This window comes from Bombina bombina, chromosome 4, assembly GCF_027579735.1.
Source record: "Bombina bombina isolate aBomBom1 chromosome 4, aBomBom1.pri, whole genome shotgun sequence".
In the NCBI taxonomy this organism is placed as follows: domain Eukaryota; kingdom Metazoa; phylum Chordata; class Amphibia; order Anura; family Bombinatoridae; genus Bombina; species Bombina bombina.
In genome coordinates, this window is record NC_069502.1 from 276,407,908 (window position 1) to 276,430,249 (window position 22,342).

Consider the following 22,342-nt stretch of genomic DNA (forward strand, 5'->3'; position numbering starts at 1 on the left):
CTAGGCTCATCTTCCTTACTCGTCGCCCTTCACTGGCTTCCTCTTGCCTCTAGGATTAAACATAAAATCCTCACCCTGACATATAAAGCTCTCAACTGCACTGCTACCCCCTACATCTCAGAACTTGTCTCTAGATACTCTCCCTCCCGTCCCCTTCGATCAGCTCAGGATCTCCTCCTCTCCTCTTCTCTTGTTACTTCCTCACATTCCCATTTACAGGACTTCTCCAGACTGGCCCCCATCTTGTGGAATTCCCTGCCTCGCTCCATAAGATTCTCCCCTAGTTTTAACAGCTTCAAGCACTGCCTAATAAATCTACTATTCAGGAATGCATACAACCAACACTAACCTTTCCTAACTCCATTGCTTTCCCCTTGAACCCCTTAGAATGTAAGCCTATGTGCCAAGCTTTTTACAGATCGCTTCATAAGAGCCGACTACAACAGTGAAACTCTCGACAGGGCCCTCTACCCACTTGACCCCTACAAAAGCTATCCTGTACACCGACTATGTTTACAGCACTGCAGAATCTGTTGGCGCTCTACAAATACCTGATAATAATAATAATAATAAAGAGGTCGACGAAGCAGAGTATTAAGAAGGCTCTCTGGTTGTCTGTCACCAATGATGTTAAATCAGTGTGTGGCATCCAGAGGACCCTGGATCAAATCATGCAGAGATTCGGGGATATGAGGTTGCGGCTCAGCAAAAAAGTCAACCTCATAAGGGAGTGGGTAAAAGCCCGTTGGAGGGATGGAAAAAAGGATCCACCCCCACGGAAACTATACCTGCAACCTTATGAGGTGACTTTATGCACCCTCCTCAATCTCAGGGTCCCCTGCAGATTTGAATCCGGTCGCTCGTCGACTTCTTCTCCTTCCCCAGCTGCTGGATCTGAAAGTCCCAACCTGGAGGCCAGTGCAGCAGCTTCTCCGATTGGTGACCTGGGAGAAGAAGGAAGAGAATCTGAACCAGGTAAATATCCTAATTCATATAATATATTAATATTGGATTATATATTTAGGAAATGTGTATATAGTCAGATATTTAACCTATATAGATCTCACAACACACGCTACATATGATGTTTAGATATCTGAATTTATATTCGTCACACATGAAATAGAAATTATGTTTCTTGCATTCTCCAGAATATGCGTCACAGAGCTAAAATGGTATTGCACATCCGTAAAATCCCTATCATCCGCCATTTCATACATTGAATATCTAATTATCCAAAAGTTAAACATATTAATTGTTAGCATTCCAAATTTATAATTTTCTGATTTGAATATCGTAATACACCGAATTTTAAAAATATTTTAAGTTTGTAGAAATTATAATCATCACACTACTATATCCAAATCAAATCTGAATCACGAATGCGCAATTCCGCTTTGAATCATTGCGCAATGATCACGAAAGATATAATTGCACACATATGTGAACATGTGTTTGCTGTAACAGTGGCATTGCTTTAGACATGTTGGTCAAATGTATATGTTAATTAGTATATATGTGAAGAATACAGTATCCTTATTTACAATCTTCTGCATTATAAAAGCTATGCTAGCAAGATCAAAAGAATAATTGAACAATGTCTAACAATTTATGACAATGCAAGAAGAAAAAAAATACTTAAAGCGACAGTCAACAACATAAAAGATTGTAAAGAAGAATACATGATCTCTTTATTTTTTAATTAATTTAGAAAACAATGAACTTATGTGAATACCAATCAAGATTTACTTTGTCAATTCGAAAATAAAAATCTGTCCATGGCCTGATTTGTATTAATGATATCAAATCCTGATTGAATCTTTTACAGATCTGGATGTTGGTGCTGGAACCTCGAGCCCGTGTTTGTCACAGTGTAGTATGTCTCATTTTTATTTACCTTTGTCTTACAAACTTGGCCATAACATTACATAATCCGATCACATTGATCTATATTAATATGGATACTCTAAATTTGTTGTTATTTTAAAATAAGAATCACAAATCAGAGTTTGGATTCCATTATAAGACAAATCGCAATTTAGGATTATTTCAATATCTTCCTCGATTCTTGATATCTTCATTTTAAAGGGACAATAAACCCAATTTATTTCTTTCATGATTCAGATAGAGCATGCAATTCTAAGCAACTTTCCAATTATCATTTTTCTTTGTTCTATTGCTATCTTTCTTTTAAAAGTAGGAATGTGATGCATAGGAGCCCTTTTATTTTATTTTTAACCTGGGTTATGCTTGTTTATTGTTTTTTAAATGTAAGCCTCCAATAAGCAAGAGCTATCCATGTTGCTGAACCTAAAATAGGTTGGCTGCTCAGATTTCATTCCTGCTTTTAAACAAAATATAGCAAGAGAACGAAGATAATTTGAGAATATGAGTAAATTTTAAAGTTTTTAACAAATTGCATGCTCTTTCTGAATCATGAAAGGAAATATTTGGCTTAGTGTCCCTTTAATGTAATCTTATGGTCATGGCCATTTTGTATTCTGCCCCTGGGTAGTGCTTGAAAGTTATTGGATACATTTAGACCACACTAACAAATATTTACATATGTGCTGATTCGATAAATATCCATCTCATATGCTTTGATATTTTCTTATTATCATTAAAGGGACATGAAACACAACATTTTACTTTTATGATTTAGACACAAGATGTGATTTTAAACAACTTTAAAGTTCTATTCTATTATCTAGAGATTTCTTCAGTCTATTGGTATCCTTAGTTGAGAAGCATATTGAGGTAGGCTCAGGAGAAGAAATGCATTACTGTGAGTAACCTGCTGATTGGTTGATGCACAAAATTCCCTATTTACATTAAAGGGACACTGAACCCAAATTTTTTCTTTCATGATTTAGATAGAGCATGAAATTTTAAGCAACTTTGTAATTTACTCCTATTATCAAATTTTCTTTATTCTCTTGGTATCTTTATTTGAAATGCAAGAATGTAAGTTTAGATGCCGACCCATTTTTGGTGAACAACCTGGGTTGTCCATGCTGATTGGTGGATAAATGCATCCACCAATAAAAAAGTGCTGTCCAGAGTGCTGAACTAAGAAAAAAGCTTAGATGCCTTCTTTTTTAATTAAAGATAGCAAAAGAACGAAGAAAAAATGATAATAGGAGTAAATTAGAAAGTTGCTTAAGATTGAATGTTCTATCTGAATCACAAAAGAAACAATTTGGGTTCAGTGTCCCTTTCATCAGATGTCTTCAGATAACTCCCAGTAGTGCATAGTTGCTCCTTTAAAAAAAGATTCAAAGACAATGATGAAAATTACCTAAACTAAGTATATTTGAAAGCATTTTTTAAATCACAGGCTGGATTTGAATCATGAAGATTAATACAATTACACATTTGGAGTTTCAGGTCCCTTGATGAGAGAAGGATAATTACATTTTCTTAATGATAGCATGAAATTATATATTTGATTGGAATAGCATGCTCTATACCATTCCTTAAATAAACATATGGACTCGAACATTCACTAACAGTGACATTGCCACAAAAAAAAGATTTTTTTTTAATATTAATACTAAATATATGAATTAATTCTTACACTGTTTGGATGAAACTATATTGATATCTCAATCACATCTTTCACTCTTGGACAACCTTTATATATCTAAGCATATTCTAACAGCACCATGCTGACATATTTTCAAATATATCTTATGTTTTGCATTATGTGTTGTGTCCTAAAACAGATTAATGTACATTGCACAAATGGATCTATGTGCCACATAAAATAGGTTCTACTTGACAACAGTTGGTATTCAAAGTGATATGTGTGTCTGTGTTATTTTCATAACAGGGATCAATATTTACATTTAGATATGACCTAGATTCATATGAGAAGAATTGGCTGTGTAATATAGTAAGAAATCAAACATATGTGAAAGACATAATTATCTTTACAATCAATCACGTTGATGAACTCATAAATCTATTGTTCATATTAGTGCTCTAGTCTTCACATTTCGAAGTATATTATTTAGAATATTGTATACTAATGTGATTTAGTGATGTCCAAACTGTGTTCACTAATATATTTTAATATAATTAATAGATGTAGTTGTTGTTTTTGCGAGCACAGACAGATCTGGCACCGATGGGGACCTGCCTCTGCAGGATTCTGGTAAGTCCATTGACTCATTTTATTTTAAGATTAAGATCTCAAATCTTCTTAGTCTACACCTTTGTGATTCATAATATGGATAGCACATGTTTATATTTAGTGTTAATTTCAAAAACAATCATCAAGTGATACACACATGAGAACTCTTGAATGTTCCATGTACTCAGATTTTAGGAATAATTTCCAAATACAGACACTAAAATGTAATTATTACTCATTGATAATTCAAAATCTTATTTTATTTGCATGCTCCATCAAAATGATGTAATTCATAACTTTGGTTCAGGATCTCGTTTCTGCAACATTGATGTGTGTCCTTGAGCAACAGTAATATATGTTAGAATATTGGATTTTAACGTGTACACAACATATTATGTTTTACAGAGCTTGATGTGACACGTGTAATGGAGGAAGAAGTGGCTCCCTTGGATTCTGATGGTACGTCAAATATATATAACATGTATCGAACATGTGTTATTGTGTAAAAATCATTCTCTTGAAGAAAAAGAAAGTCTACAGCTTTGTCCCTTTAAAAAGTATTATTCCATTATTTTGACAATACACTACTGCCCCCTTTCTATATCATGCATCATGAACATATGTTTTTAATTTTTTTACATTTATGTATGATTTGTCATTAATGACATCATGATGTCACATGCATATTCCATGCACAACGCAAAAAATCATCTTTTGATTGTACAGACAGTCATTGCTATTCACCTATATGCAGACCATATCCTTATGTAATTGTTGTTTATAACTTCTAACCCACTTTTAACTATACATAAAACATAATCATGTTGAAATTCATTGATTTAATTTAATGATGTATGATATGTACATGGAGTTAACAAATTTTTATGTGTAGACTGTCCATTTCAATCCAACAAACATTAATATTCCACAAGATTAAAACATGAATTTATGAATGTCTCTATCAATATTGGGATGACATACATTTATTCCTAATGTAAAAGAGATATTCACTAAATTAAGAAGAAAATTTAATCAGATAGAAAAGATTATATTCTTAATTGATAATATGAACGGTAGTATCTACTGTGTATATATTCTGAAGAGTAATTGATTGAAGCATCAAGCTTTAAATTAGTCAATTTAAGATTACAAAGGCAATCACCAAAATATATATATATAAATCAGTGTTTATTTGGTTTAAAATGCTAGGTGGAGTGGCTATTTCAATGTAATAATATTACACACTCCCATATTATTCAATTGTTTGTTTTTCTGAAATCAATCTATGGGCATGTGTCTACAATAACTCTATTGCATTTCAATCTCAAATGCATATATGCATACCATATTATTATCAAAACTATAAAGATATTATCAAATCATAAATATTAGCACATAATGTTGACTTTGATAAATATTATTTGTAATGTATTTATGAAATGTTCAATGAAAAATAACAGTGAACATTCAGAGTTTAAAGGATAAATTAAATCTTATTATTAATTATATTTTATTAAAATTAATCAATAACTTAAAACATAGTCATTATTGTCACTTTGCATCAATATTTTATGAGAACAAGAATCCAGACTTGAACTAATGTAGAATCATGATTTCTTTAAAGATAATAATATTTATTTATTTCATATATGTCTATATATTTGTTTTATATATTTCAGATTGACCTTCAATTTCTGGGCATCAGCTTCCCGCCCCTCCCACCCCTCCCACCCCTCCCCAGCCAGAACACACCCTCATCCCTTCCCATTCCTCCTCCTGTCCCTACCAAAAAAATAGCCCTTGCCCCCCCCCTCACCGCTCTCCCCGTTTAGCTACCCGTCCAACTCCCACACCTGCACAGCCAACAACTTCCCAGGCCCCTGACTCCCCAGAGCTGTGCAGGCTCCGCTGGAGCGGCAGACCAATATCCCACCTCACCCCATCCCTCCCCCCATCCATCCCCACATCACTCCCCCCATAGACTTTTATCCCAGTCCCCACCTTCATTGTCCTGGGTGTTGGATTGTCCTTCCCAGCCACCGATGTAAGTATCATTACAAATCCACATTATAACATACTTTCTTAAAGGGACATTATACTGATCAAATTATACATAAATTGAATTTGATTTTTAAATGTTTTGGATAAACATCTTCTTTATTTGATTAATGTAAATGTTTCGAATCTTCAGTTTGGTAAATCAACATCCACATTTTATAATGTCTAAATGATATTGCTTAGATGTTGGATATCTATTATGTATATATGACAATATTTTTTATTTGTTCTCACTACCCTTTTCACAGTGTGTCATAAACCAAAGAAATATATTTTTCACGATTGATAGTGTTTTGATTTGTCTTAATATCTTAATGGTTTATCTCTGAAGAACATATTTAATGTGTAAATCTTCTATATAGCATATTTGATTATACTGATTTTTCATTTAATTATAACAATGTCTCTTTGCTCTCTTTTTATTATGTTTTGTAATTATTATTATTATTTTTTTCTTTTCTTTTAGGTTGTGACTCAGTATGGTTAACGCTAGAGGCTCTAGCACGCCTAGAGCAGACCATGCTGAGTTCCAATTAGTTGCTGGGAAGGATGCATGACACCATGCGTATCCAGATGCGGCTTCTTACCTTGCTTCTACAACACAGAAATTCTGAAGCCACAGCTGAAAATGCACAGGACGTTGAGGGTGATGCTGATGCCCCATAAGTGGAGGATCTCGAGGTGGTCCGAAGGTGCAGATATTAATCTTCCATCCACTTGTTATAGTTATTTTTTATGTTTATTGTTCCCATTTTTGGACTGCTTTGTATTTGTTGTGCCTGTTGCACTATTTCACCTTGTCAGTTGGCTCCAATGGGGCTGTGTTGGCCCTTGTCAACTCCCTCCAAGGACTGTGATGCACTATGGCACCTTGTCAGATGGCTCCAATGGCGCTGTGTTTGCCCTGTAAATTCCCTCCAAGGACTGTGATGCACTATTTCACCTTGTCAGATGGCTCCAATGGGGCTGTGTTGGCCCTTGTCAACTCCCTCCAAGGACTGTGATGCACTATGACACCTTGTCAGATGGCTCCAATGGGGCTGTGTTGGCCTTTGTTTGCCCTTGTCAAATCCCTCCAAGGACTGTGATGCACTATTTCACCTTGTTAGATGGCTCCAATGGGGCTGTGTTTACCCTGTCAACTCCCTCCAAGGACTGTGATGCACTATTTCACCTTGTCATATGTCTCCAATGGGGCTGTGTTGGCCCTTGTCAACTCCCTCCAAGGACTGTGATGTACTATTTCACCTTGTCAGATGGCTCCAATGGGGCTGTGTTGGCCTATGTTTGCCCTTGTCAACTCCCTCCAAGGACTTTGATGCACTATTTCACCTTGTCAGATGGCTCCAATGGAGCTGTCTTGGCCCTTGTCAACTCCCTCCAAGGACTGTGATGCACTATGGCACCTTGTCAGATGGCTCCAATGGGGCTGTGTTTGCCCTGACAACTCGCTCCAAGGACTGTGATGCACTATTTCACCTTGTCAGATGGCTCCAATGGGGCTGTGTTGGCCCTTGTCAACTCCCTCCAAGGACTGTGATGCACCATGGCACCTTGTCAGATGGCTCCAATGGGACTGTGTTGGCCTTGTTAACTCCCTCCAAGGACTATGATGCACTATTTCACCTTGTCAGATGGCTCCAATGGAGCTGTGTTGGCCTTTGTTTGCCCTTGTCAACTCCATCCAAGGACTGTGATGCACTATTTCACCTTGTCAGATGGCTCCAATGGGGCTGTGTTTGCCCTGTCAGCTCCCTCCAAGGACTGTGATGCACTATTTCACCTTGTCAGATGGCTCCAATGGGGCTGTGTTGGCCTTTGTTTGCCCTTGTCAACTCCCTCCAAGGACTGTGATGCACTATGTCACCTTGTCAGATGGCTCCAATGGGGCTGATTTATCAATATGACTTTTTGTAATGTTATCTTATTTCTTTATGTTTTATGACATCATAATAAAATAAATGTCATTAATATATTATTTGTCCTCTTTATTCATGTCATTTATTAAAATCTATATTTTATGTGGTTAATCCTTAAAGGGACATGAAACCAAAAATGGTCTTTCATGATTCAGATACATAATAAAATTTTCAAGAAATATAATATTTACATCTCTTATTTAATTTGCTTCATTTTCTTTATATACTTTGCAGAAAGGTTTATCTTTGTAGGTGCTCTGACAAAATGCAGAAAGACATTTGGCAGAAGGACATTTGGCAGACGGACATTTGGCTGACAGACAGAAAGCTAAAGAATGTTCCGATTTCGGCCGAGGGCAGATACGTTCTAGAGTGCTCTGTTCTAATCAGAGCCTTGGGCGCTGCAACTGCCTCTGGGAACCTTACCATGGGTCCCAGGCCGCACGTTTTGTAATTCTCTGTCTGGGAAACTATCTATCTATCAAATCTATCTATTTATCTATCAAATCTATCTATCTATCGTATCTATCAAATGTATCTATTGCATCTATTGATCTATCTATCTAATCTATGTATCCATCTATCTATCAAATCTATCTATCTCGTGGCCGGACTGTTATGTGACAGCCACTTGTGTTTTGGCCAAATGTCCGTCGGCCAAATGTCCGTCGGCCAAGTGTCCGTCGGCTAAAAGTCCGACCACGATCTTTGTAAGATCATGAGTAGCAGAGAACTTAGGTTCTAGATGTTAATTGTTGTTTGTATATATATATATATATGTCTACATTGGTTGTTGTTGGCTCTTCCATGTGTTCATTTATAAACTATTCGTAAATTGATGCACCTTTAACAAATGATCCCATGATTATTAAACTGAGATAATCAATGTAAATTATGAATTTGATGGAAATAGTATCCTCTCTGTGAATACTGAACTTAATTGTTTATATTTCATGTCCCTTTAAGGGATGCTGACCACAATTCTTAAGGAATGGATATTCATTTCTAATGTATTTTTGTCCTTTTTACATCAACATAGACATATAATATTTTTAAAACAGACTATTATTTGAATGTTGACAGCACATGTATTCCAATTTCACTTATATCTTATTGTAGTAGTCTAACAAAAGAAATCACTGTGTGTAATGTGCATATTTTAGATGATTAATATCTTTCTCTTATTATTGTTTCTCTTTAATTATCCAACGATATAGATTACTATAGGTAGGCTGACCATATTTCAACTTGCATAAGTGACACATATGATAAATACATGTGTAATTATTCTTATTCCAAATAAATCTTTAAACATATCTGAAAACATCCCTGACATATGTATTTCTCATGTGTCCTTTTTTAAAGCGTAAAGATGGACACCATAGCTACAGGTAACATATAATGTATAAACAATCACGATTTTTTTTTTTTTTTTTTTTAATAAATCTTTATTAATATATTGAAAAAGACAGTAAGGATACACATCTGATAAAACATAATGCGGAACATGGATTGAATTTATACAGAGCTTACAATTCTGGGAGATCAACAAAGCCATGTTTTAGACTTTACAAACCAAAAATTGTCTAATCCATTGAGAAATATAATGACATGAGAAAACGTGAGCAATTGCAATGTTAAAAATATAACCAATTTTTTCTCATAGTACTCGTTCAAATTTTACAATTTTCAGAAATTTGACAACAAAAGTTGCCAAAAATCATACAATTTTCAAGGGAAAAGAAAGAAAAAGGAATTAGTGTGTGAAGAAAGAAGAAGGGAAAAAGAGACCGGTATGTAGAAAGGGGGAGGAGGAGGAGGAAAAGAGGGGAAAAAAAATAAAAAAATTTTTTCAGCAATATGAGAATTATATTTTCCCCTGCCATAACGCCAACATCAGCTTGTAAGTTTCCAAGTGGTGTGTTTTTAGAAAATGATATCTCTCCAGTGAGAGGAGATCGGAAACTGTAGATCTCCATACTTCACGAGTGGGAACTGTCTGGGATTTCCAATACTTTGGAATGAGTTTTTTAGCAGCAGAAATCATAATTAGGAGTAATGGGCGTTTGCCTAGCCCTTCTACCCTGGGGAGATCAAGGAACAAAATAACTTTAGGGTTATGAGGGATCTCAACTCCAAAAATCTCTGACATCTCTGTCAAGATGTCCGGCCAGAATCTAAGTAGCCGGGTGCATGACCACCAAATGTGGAGAATAGATCCCTCCTCCCCGCAGCCCCTCCAGCAAGTGTTATTAAGGCCAGGGAAAATCCTATGGAGGCGCGTCCGGGTTAAGTACCACCTGCATAGAAACTTTAGGTGAATTTCTTGAATTGTTGCCGAGACCGAGGATTTTTTAATTAATTTAAAGGCTCGATGCCCGGTTTCTGTGTCTGGTTCACAGTTCAGATCTCTGTTCCAAGAGTACGTGTATGAAGGGAGGTCTGCGGCCTCGAAATTGGATATTATCTTGTAAAGTTTAGAAATTAAATGTGTCGGGGCTGATATAGAAATACAAAGTGTCTCAAAGGGTGTAAGTCTCCTACCTAGTACCTCCTTACATTTATGATGGGAAATAAAGTGAATCAGTTGATGGTAATGAAACCATGAGGAGAATATCTCCCCGTGGGTTTCTTCCAATTCGGATTGTGTCTTGGTTCTGCCATTTTCTGAAAGAAAATAAACTGACCCCAGTCTAAGATTGTACGGTTGTAATTTGGTAAAGCCTAAACGACAGTATGGGAGATCGGTGTGTTCTAAAATCGGTGTTAGAGGGCCATCTTTCGAGGAAATGTGAGTACTAGTGGATATTAGTTTATCCCAGTCTGATAAGTCCCCTGATGTAACATGATATTTTTCAATTATCTTAGGTCTTTGTTGACGAGGTATCCAAGCTAACGTTGCTACATTATTAATTTTAAAAATGTGTCTGTCTATATGTATCCAGTCTTTATCCTGTGAGTTATGTCCCCATTCTACTATGTGTTGGAGGGATATTGCATATTTATATGTTTGTAGGCAAGGAACTCCTAGGCCTCCGCTATCCCTAGAGAGATACATAGTTTTCTTGGGGACCCTAGGTCTAGCGCCATTCCAAATGTACTGTTCAAAGGCTTTTTGTAATTGACTTATATATCCTACAGGGAGTTGTATTGGGAGGGTCTGGAAGAGATATAGAATGCGAGGAAGGACGTTCATTTTCAGAACTCCTATTCTCCCCAACCACAAAAGTTTTTTGTTTTTCCAAACCGAAAGGTCTCTAATTATTTCATTCTTTATTTTGACATAGTTTAGTTTGTATAAATCCTGATTGGTAAGAGTGAGATCAATCCCTAAATATTTTAGTTTATGCTGGGCAATAGGAATGTCATAATTACTGCTTAAGTATTGTACATGAGTTGGGTTGGTGTTTATGTTGAGAATTTCCGATTTGGAGATATTTAATTGAAAATTGGAGACCTTACTATAATTAGTTATCTCTGTTAATAGTGCTGGAATAGCTGTCTCCGCTTTTGACAAAGAGAATAGCGCATCATCAGCATAGAGGGCTTGCTTATATTCCTTCTCTCCTACCACTATTCCGGTGATCTCTTTGTTTTCTCTTACTTTCTGGGCTAATACTTCGATAGATATGGCAAAGAGAAGAGGGGATAATGGACAGCCCTGTCTAGTGCCATTATTGATTTTAAAAGACTCAGAGAGGGTTCCATTTATTCTAACCTTTGCGTTTGGGGAGGAGTATAAAGCCATTGCAGAGTTTAGAAAGGGTTCTGGGATTCCCATCTTAGTCATTGACCTGCGCAGAAAAGACCATTGCACCCTATCGAAGGCCTTCTCCGCGTCGGTTGCAAAAAGGACCATTGGAGTCCGCGACAATTTAGCATGGTTAATCAATTGCAATATCTTAATAGTGTTGTCGCGGGCTTCTCGGCCTGGAATAAAGCCAGATTGGTCAGAGGAGATCAATTTAGGTAAATATTTATTCAATCTGTTAGCAAGGACCTTAGCTAAAAGTTTCATGTCCGAATTTATAAGGGAGATGGGTCTGAAGTTCTCTGGACAATTGGCTGGCTTCCCTGGCTTGGGGATAACTGTAATATGTGCCTCAAGCAGTGATTTGGACAATGTGGGCCTGTCCCTAAGGGAGTGAAAAAGTTTTAGTAAATGAGGAGATAATGTTTTACTGAGCAATTTGTAGTATCTAGGGGTGAAACCATCTGGGCCCGGGCTCTTGCCTGTCGGCATATCTTTGATAGCTAATTGTAGCTCTTCGTCAGAGAAGGGGGAGGCTAGGTCAAGTTTTTCTTCCTCGGTAAGGGAAGGGAGGGTGATGTCTTCAAAGTATTTATTCATTTGTTCCTCGAGGGTGTCTGGTTTTGAATGTGTGTGTGGGGCAGTTGTGATGTTTTCTATGTTGTATAGTGATCTATAATAGTCTCTAAAGGTAGAGGGATCTTGCCAAAATTTTTCCCGGTTTATTTCCCCCTTCATAATAATATTGTTTTAAGTGTAGTGCGTTACGTTGGTATGTTTTGGTGAGGAGGTCCTTAAGTTCTGTTCTGGCTAAAGTCAAGTCCTGTAGGACAGAGTCAGTAGTAGGGTTCTGTTTGTGAGCTTTTTCTAGGGTGTTAATTCTGTCTAGCAGAGAGGCATGATAAACCCTGGATTCTTTAGCTAGTTTCGAGCTCTGTTTGATAAAGAGGCCACGAATAACTGATTTATGCGCCTCCCATTCCATCATAGAAGATGAGGCTGTGTTTTCGTTTAATGAGAAATATTCTGTAAGAGATTTCTCAATTTCTCCCAAAAATAAAGGATTGTCCAGTAACGTATCATCTAGCTTCCATGTCTTATTGGTGATTGGCAAATCTGGCCAAAGAATGGAGCAAGTGATAGGGGCGTGGTCAGATCACGTTATATTACCAATGTTGCACTGTGAAGCAAGGGAGAGGCCATGAGAGTCTGTCATGATGTGGTCAATTCTTGTGTAGCAGTTGTGTGGGGGAGAGTAGAAGGTGTAATCTTTTTCGTTTATGTGTAAGGATCTCCATAGATCATGTAGATCCAGATTAGTAAAGGAGCCCTTAACTGTTCTAAGTGTAGATTTTGGGACTGTAGAGACTCCTCTCGAAGAGTCTAATTTTGGGTCGAAGATGATATTGAAATCCCCCGCCAGGAACACCACTCCTTTAGCGTGGTCCAACAATAAACTCGAGATTTTTTTAAAAAATTTGGTATGGGCTTGGTTGGGGGCATATATATTTAGAATAGTGAGTTGTTGGCCATAAAGAGAACCCACTAGCAGAATGAACCTCCCCTCTGTGTCTTTGACAATGTGATTTACCTGTATAGGAAGGGATTTGTGTATGAGGATACCCACACCCCCTTTTTTGTTTGGGCCAGAGGCAACGTGCGTTATAGGGAAATGGGGAGGGGTCCATCGTGGTTCTTTGCCCCTTTGAAAGTGGGTTTCTTGTAATAGGATAATTTGGCTTTTCAGTTTATTCAGCTCTCTAATAGCAATAGATCTTTTACCCGGATTATTCAAACCCTTAGCATTTATAGACGTTATTTGGAAGAAGTGTTCTTTAAATTTACTATGGTGTACCGGCATGATGACAAGAGAAAAAAAAAAAAAAAGGGATGGAGGTGGAAGGGGAGAAGGTGGTTAGGAAAGGAAAGTGAAGGGGGACAGAAGAAATAGTAAATACAATAGAATAGAGAAACTCAAAAGGTGTTATCAAGCAAATTGAGTTATGTAGATAAACCGCAAACCAGCCCTCAAGGAGGGACAATTCACAGGGTATCAGTACTCTTTTATCGGCCTAGAAAACCTTTGAGTAAATTACAGAACAGGGGAAGTATCTCCACCTCCGACTAGGTGGAATGTATATCTGAAACCTAAATTGTTTGCTGGCATAAGGGTTATTGGAAGGGAAGGGGAGGGAAGTGGAAATAAAAGTTGCTGTTAGGGATTCAAGGGGGGTATTAAAGGGAGGATGGGAAATGAGGGAGCTGGGGGAATGATGGAAGGGAGGGATGAGGTGGTATTTTGGTGAAGTGGAGGTTGAGATGACCGCATATTTTGGGCCATAACCTAGTGTATAGATATTGTACTAAGCCTCTCGGGAGCAGCAAGGCTCTTTTTGAACATAAACATAACAATAAACCTTAAACATTTCTGACAAAAATTGAACTGGTAAAGGAATAAGTTCTAGGTAACATAAAAAAGAACATTTAATCCATTCGCACATTAATGAAAGGCATGAACCTATAATTGAAATATTTTATGCTTTATATCATTGTCCCTTGGGGACCTCAAGTCATACTACAATAAAACTGATAGGAACTTTCATTTGCATGCAGGATTACCTCTGAGTGGCATATAACTTTGTCACGTATAACATTCTAACTTAACTGGAAATATTGAATGTAGGGAATTGCACATAACCTGTTATGCATAGTAAAAGTTAAAGAAACTTTAGACATAAAACAAACATGCACTGTCCTTTCCCAAAGGAGAATGCGGTCTTTCCATGTAGATTCAGAGTCATTATGAGAGGAAGCAGTTTAAATGTTCCTCAGTAAACAATGCTAGAAAAAGTCTATATGTGTGTAGTGGCATATAACTTTGTCACGTATAACATTCTAACTTAACTGGAAATATTGAATGTAGGGAATTGCACATAACCTGTTATGCATAGTAAAAATTAAAGAAACTTTAGACATAAAACAAACATGCACTGTCCCTTCCCAAAGGAAAATGCGGTCTCTCCATGTAGATTCAGAGTCTTCACGAGAGGAAGCAGTTTAAATGTTCCTCAGTAAGCAATGCTAGAAAAAGTCTATACGTGTGTAACAAGCTAAGCATTAACAATTAACACTCACCCTCTGTCCCTTGTGGGTCACTAACATGAAACACCTACTTGACTTCCGCCCTGTGTTAAGAACGTCCGGCAATCTGTGGTAGAGAAAGCAGGCATGTTTCACTGCTGAGTGGAGCTAGAATTTGCTGGGGCTCTACCCTCCTGACGGATCCTGGAGGGTCTTGGAGACCCATCTTCGGCTTGAGTTATAGGCAGCGAGAGTTCCTTGTAGAAGGCATTTGGATCCGATCCTGGTCTAAAAATAGCGGTTCTGTTGTTGGCTGTAGAAATGAGAGAGACAGGGAACCCCCATCTATAGGGGACCCCATGTCCCCTCAAAGTTGAGGTGATGTGGGATAGTTCTCTCCTCTTTTGGAGTGTAATAGGAGAAAGATCCGTGAATAGTTGAATTTCCTCTCCGGCATGTAGAATCGGGTGTTTTTCTCTTGCGCATTTGAGGAGGTCTTCTTTGTCCTTAAATTTAAGGAATTTGACGATTATATCCCTAGGGGGGGCTTTAGGAGGAGGTTTAGGGCGTAGCGCTCTGTGAGCTCGCTCTATCTGGACTTCCTCAGCAGATGGATCGTCTTTAATGACTCTGAATAAAGCTTGCAAATAACCCTCGATTGCAGGAGGGAAGATAGATTCAGAGACGCCCCTTATGAGCAGATTATTGCGCCGTGTCCTGTTCTCCAAATCCTCCAATTTTTCTGATAGAATGTGCAATTTGGTGTCATGATCTTGAATACTAGATGAATTAGAGCGCACCTCCTCTGCAATGGATTCTTGATGCCTTTCCAAAGAGACTACTCTTTTTTCCATAGCCCCCAGGTCTTTTCGTAAGTCTCCAAAAAGAGTCCTCATCTCATGGAGGACTACCTTTAGGTCATCTTTAGAAGATAGGTTTATAATATCTTTCTTTGTGATAAAAGAGCCGTGATCATGGTCCCCTGCTGGGGGAGAGGGTATCATAGTTGATTGCATTTCTGCTGATTCCTCTGTGTCTAAAGGGGGAGTTGGTTCCTTGGGCTTCAGGAAATGGCTTAAGGGTTTTGATGCAGGGATTTTGTCACCTTTTAGATGTTTTTTGCAAGGCATCCCCCTCACAGACAAGTGATATGGCTGAGTGTGTAATAAAAAATTCTTCCACCTTGTAGTGTAATCTGGAGATCCCTGTTGGCCCTTGGTAACTGAAAGATTATTATAGAAAAAAAAGGGGGGGGAGGGAAATAAACCTTTTTGGCGATGTGTTTTTATTAAGGTCTATTCCGTATATGATCCTTATAAACAGCGCAGTAATGACTTAAGGGAGGGTTAAGTGAATAATCTTCTAATACACTGAATGTCCAGGTCCCTTTAGATTTACTACTAAAATTGTGCACTTGTTACAAATATGCGTGCTGCACTAGGACCATGATCCTATGACAAGATGTGATGCCAGCTGAGGGGGCAGCGCTATATAGACAGACCTGCGGTAATAAACTTTAGTGTGTTTAGGCTGTAAGTAAGCTAACCTTGCTGCCCTCAAAGATCTGCCTATAGCTGTTTGAGTAAGCGAGTTGTTTATGTGAGGCGACCGGGGGCGCCTCCAACTCACGGATCATCAGGTGACTCCTCAGCAAATGTTGATGCTGTGTCCTCAGTGGCTCCGGTGCCGATATCAAGCCTCCTCACCTCTCACTCGCTGATCCGATTCTCCCCCGGGCTGATATTATGTGGAGTAGCGCTCAGACGGCAGGCCTCTTGTCAGCGCTGAGTTGTTTGATTAATCTGCTGCCACGCGGGATGCGCAGCAAAAAGGCCGTAGCTCCTCAGCAGGTGATATGAAGTTAGCCGGAGGTCTTTCCACACTGTGCTAACTAAGATCCCAGGTGCTCAGTTGGGCATAGGGAAGGGAAAATTAGGAATATTCCAGCAAAACAGTGCCTATAGTCGGATTAGGAGATGGGAGCCCTCCTAAGAAGCAGCCATCTTCTTGCGTGGCTAGACTCCGCCCCCAAACAATCCCGATTTTAATAATGTATCTCATAGCATTATTTCTCATTTAAAGGGACATGAAACACAATAATCAATTTTCTCATTTATGTATAACATACGATTTTTAAATATTTTTCTTTCCATAAATTCTCAAATTTGCTTCAGTCTCTTTGTGTCATTTGTTTAAGGAGCAGCAGCGCACTACTGGTTTCTAAATGAACACACAGGTGAACTAATGACTATCGGTATATATATGTAGCCACCAATCAGCAGTTAGAACATCATTTTTTTCTGCTCTTGAGATTACCTCTAAACACATTTCATCAAAAGAATAAAATTAAATTTGAAAATGTAGTTCAAATTGCAATGTCGTACATAATCGTTACATAAGACGTCACATGCCAAGCTGTAAAATGAGTTCTTGGATTGGATGCCGTTTTTACGCGATCTCGAATGCGCCTTTGATTGGATGACGTTTTTAAACGATCTCGGATGCGCCATGTTGCTTAAGACGTCACATGCCAAGCTGTAAAATGAGTTCTTGGATTGGATGCCGTTTTTAGGTGATCTCGGATGCGCCTTTGATTGGATGATGTTTTACGTGATCTCGAATGCGCTATGTTGCTTAAGACGTCACATGCCAAGCTGTAAAATGAGTTCTTGGATTGGATGCCATTTTTACGCGATCTGGGATGCGCCTTTGATTGGATTACGTTTTTACGCAATCTCGTATGCGCCATGTTGCTTAAGAAGTCACATGCCAAGCTGTAAAATTAGTTCTTGGATTGGATGCCGTTTTTACGAGATCTCGGATGCGCCATGTTGCTTAAGACGTCACATGCCAAGCTATAAAATGAGTTCTTGGATTGGATGCCGTTTTTACACGATGTCGGATGCGCCTTTGTTTGGATGACGTTTTTATGCAATCTCAGTTGCGCCATGTTGCTTAAGACATCACATGCCAAGCTGTAAAAGGAGTTCTTGGATTGGATACCGTTTTTACACGATCTCGGATGCGCCTTTGATTGGATGATGTCTTTACACAATCTCGGATGCGCCATGTTGCTTAAGAAGTCACATGCCAAGTTGTAAAATGAGTTCTTGGATTGGATGCCGTTTTTATGCGATCTCGGATGCGCCTTTGATTGGATGATGTTTTGACGCTATCTCGGATGCGCCATGTTGCTTAAGAAGTCACATGCCAAGTTGTAAAATGAGTTCTTGGATTGGATGCCGTTTTTATGCGATCTCGGATGCGCCTTTGATTGGATGATGTTTTGACGCTATCTCGGATGCACCATGTTGCTTAAGACGTCACATGCCAAGGTGTTAAATCCGTCTGATTGGATTACTTGTCCCGCAATTTTTGTTTTTGCATGTAACCCACGTTTGCGAATGAGAAGACAAGTTTAAAACCATGACAATTATGGATTGTGTCAATCATGTACATTGTTGAACTATAGCTGATAAAGAACACAAAAATCTCTTTTGATGGCTGTCTCGTTGAAGAAACGAATGAAGGCAATATGTTTTTCATGCATTATATATTTTGAGGCAAGTGCAAATCCATGAATATACTCCATCTTGTTTAATATGTTTGTCAACAATATTTTTCTTTTTATAAATAATTACTGTGTTGTGTTGAATTTTCTACATATCTAATTCCTAAAGATGCGCTTTTGTATTTGAATCAAGTAATCAATATGCATTGACCTTTATCATATGATATAGAGTCTACTTATTATAGATGTTATGTCCTGATCTTTTTTCTTAAAGGGACATTATACACACATTTTTTCTTTGCATATATGTTTTGTAGATGATCTATTTATATAGCGCATAATTTTTTTACATTTTTTTTTCAATGTATAGTTTTGCTTATTTTTAAATAACATTGCTGTGATTTTCTGACTCCTAACCAAGCCCCAAAGTTTGATGTGAATACCGTCAGCTACCTTCTCCAGCTTGCTCCTATTTATATGTAAAGGGTCTTTTCATATGCAAAGGAAGGGGGAGTGGGGAGTGTCTTATTTCCCACCTGCAATGGGCTTTCCAGCTAACTTTTCAACATAGCTAATCTGAGAGTTTCTAAGTAAGTCTTCAAACCATTTTATCATAGATTTTTATATCAGTATCTGGGCATCTTGTTCTTTATAGTAGTGTCTATTACATGCAGTTCTATGAAAATGAGTGTATACTGTCCCTTTAATGCTCAGTATTGTGTCATGTATGACTTCCTCATTATTAATCTCTAAATATATTACTGTGAGCATATATTTCTAATGTAACTCTTAAAAGGACATGAAACCAGATTTCTTCTAAATTAAATGTCTTTCTTAAATAATTCAAACACTATAATGTATCTTTAATAAAAAAGACTTAATTTAACACGTCGAGAGAAATATGGCATACAGGCTTAGTATCCTATTAAAATATTTTCTTGTTTGAACAAGTACGTGTAGATATACCAACAAGACCGAAGGATTAGTATATGTTAGCATATGTTCTTGTTTAAAGGGACAGTCAAGTCAAGCAAAACAGTAATGATTTAAATCTCAAAAAATGCAATTTTTAGAAAATATATCTCAAACTTTTATCACCAATTTATCTTAGTTCTCTTGGTGTTCTTAGTTGATAGCTAAACCTAAGAGGTTCATCTGCTCATTTCTTAGACCTTAAAGAGTGCATCTAATCTGAATGCATTTTGACCACTAGAGGGCATTAGTTAATGTGTTTCATATATAAAACATTGAGCTCATGCAGTAAAGTTAGCCTGGATTGATCAGTGATTGGCTGAAATGCCTGTCTGTCAAAAGAACTGAAATAAGTGGTAATTTTTCAGATGCATAGAACAAGGTTAATCACAGAAGTAAAATGTGTATTTCTCTAAGTCTTGTTTTTCAAAACTTGATAATGCGTAATAAAATGTTTTCTTTGTAACCAACAATAATTAATGTTATGTCCCTTTAAGCTGTGTTGTTGGCATCAAAACAGTGATATGCCATTATGTATAATTGTAATGGTCATTTTGTTTGAGATTAGGGAAACAGTTTGGACATCACATCACATCACAAAAACCAATCAATGTAATCAACAAGGATAGGTATGTGATGATGTGGTCTCTACACACTTGTAAAACACACTCTGCAAACAATCTGCCTCCATGGACCCGGTCCCATAGAAGCAGATTATATACAGAGTGTACTCCACAAGTGTAAGAAGACACATCATCACATACCTATCCATTACACATTAAATAAATAAAATATATATAAAAAAATTACTTCCTCTTCCTTCCCCTCTTCCCACGAGACTGAGGCTTTGGGGGGACAACTGCCCCCTCCAACGAGTTCTCCTAGGAGATGTTTGGGGAAGAGGCGAAGGAGGAGTACTGGGATCACCCAGCTGAGGAGGAGATTGAGGATGAGATGGAGGAGGGCCAGGAGCAGATGGTCCAGCAGCAGATGGCCCAGAATCAGATGGTCCAGCAGCAGCAGATGGGGCAGCAGCTGATGGTGCATTATGCACCTCCCGGAGGACCTGCAATATATCCTTAAGAGTATTCAAAATCTCTCTTTGGTCTTGGCGAATCTCTCTTTGGTCTTGGCGAATATCATTAATTACTTCCGTCAGGTGGACTCTGCTTTCCACCTGTTCCCTCAAGGAGGCACACATCTCTTCTAGAAAATCTTTTAAGATCTGCAGCTCTGCTATCTCTGCTGGTATCTCCTCCTGAGTAGCTTTTGGTGCACAGCGGGCTGCTGGTGCACGAGGGGCTGCTGCAGGGATCTCTTCTGCAGCGGGGGCTTCTTCAGGGGATGAGGGTACAGGAATGTCTTCCAGGTCTCTCCGAGATGGCTAGTCATCTGCACCACTCTCATGCCTGGATGAAGGAGGAGCCTGTGGGTGCTGTGCTTCCTCCTCCCCGGGCTCAGACTCTGTATATTGTTAACAGAAAGAAATCGAGATATTAGCACAGTTCCAAATAAAGATGTAAATGTTGTATTTGAAAGTGTATTAATGAGCCTGCCTTTGTAATTCTATTGTAAGCAAAAGCAATCAATACGATTTCCGCATTTTCCAAACCGTGTTTCTGATATCTATATGATCAATCTGAATGCCTTTTTGCGTTTGTTTTCAGTCTGTTTAAATGCACACCTAATCTGTAGACTAGATACTAATGTGATGGCTTTTAGTGAAATGCAACTTTCGCAAGGTAATTGTGAATGCGCTTACGTAATAATGTCTAAAAAAGCGTAATTGCGTTAATCATATGCTTAAATACATTATTTATTTTTGATGTAAAGAGATTATTAAATTAACTTACCGGCACATGAGAGGGGCAGGTTCCGGGTATCAACTCCTTCGATACCGACTATGGCCACCTCGGAGATGTTGGGATGCAGCATATCCTCCCAGTGTGAATATTCAAAGATGATTTTAGGACCGGTCCCAGCTGTATATTCGTTCTCTCTTGAGAGCTTTCTTTTTAGTTCCACTTTGCAGTCCCGGTAGCTGGATAGACTTGACATCCCTGTTATGGACCCGCACTGCATTAACTGCATCCCTGATCTCCAGCCATAGTTTCCTCTTCTCCTTAGGGGTGGCCTTCTGAGCCTGCAGCCTCCTAGCCCTCTCCATATAAGCCTCTATGAGGGCCTCCTTCTCATCCATGGTATATCTCGCCACCCTACTCAGCTTGGCTTTACCCTGTTATGTGAGCCTCTGTTTCCCGGACTGTGAAGCTCTACACTGCACGCGACTGGGCCCAGCCACTTGTTCATCTTGAACAAAGTGGCCGGGTCCACCCACCGCTTCCTCTCCCCCTTCCTGTCCAGTTCCCCTCCCTCTCCCTCTCCGTCTCTCCTGACTAACCTCCTGCCTGACCTCCTCTATAATCTCTTCTCTAAACTGATTCCTGAGGAACTCTAATAGTTCCGGGCTAATCTGCCCCCTATCCCCCCCTCCCAACATACTCAAACAAAAAGTGAATTTGCCCAAATGAAAGGGGATCAAAATAAATAACAAACCTGTAAAAAGTGCAAAAAGTGTGAAATGGTGTCAGGATGCCAGGAATCAAACTGAGACGAGAAGTGCAAAAATAATCACATCTTTATTAATAGCAAAAAATAATAAAAAGTCCACAAGTCAAAAAACAAGCCAGGAATTAAAACCAGAGCTGGTAGTCAGACGAGCTGAGTCAGGAGCCAAAGTGAATAGTCAGATGAGCCGGAATCAGGAACAAGGAAAACAGCAGTCAGGAACAAGCCAGGGATCAGGAACCAGGAAGGACGTCAGGCAGCCAGTTAATACACAGGAACTCTCACAAACAGGTCTGAGACAACGCAAAGGCAAAGCATACTGAACAGAGGCCCTTTAAATAATAAGT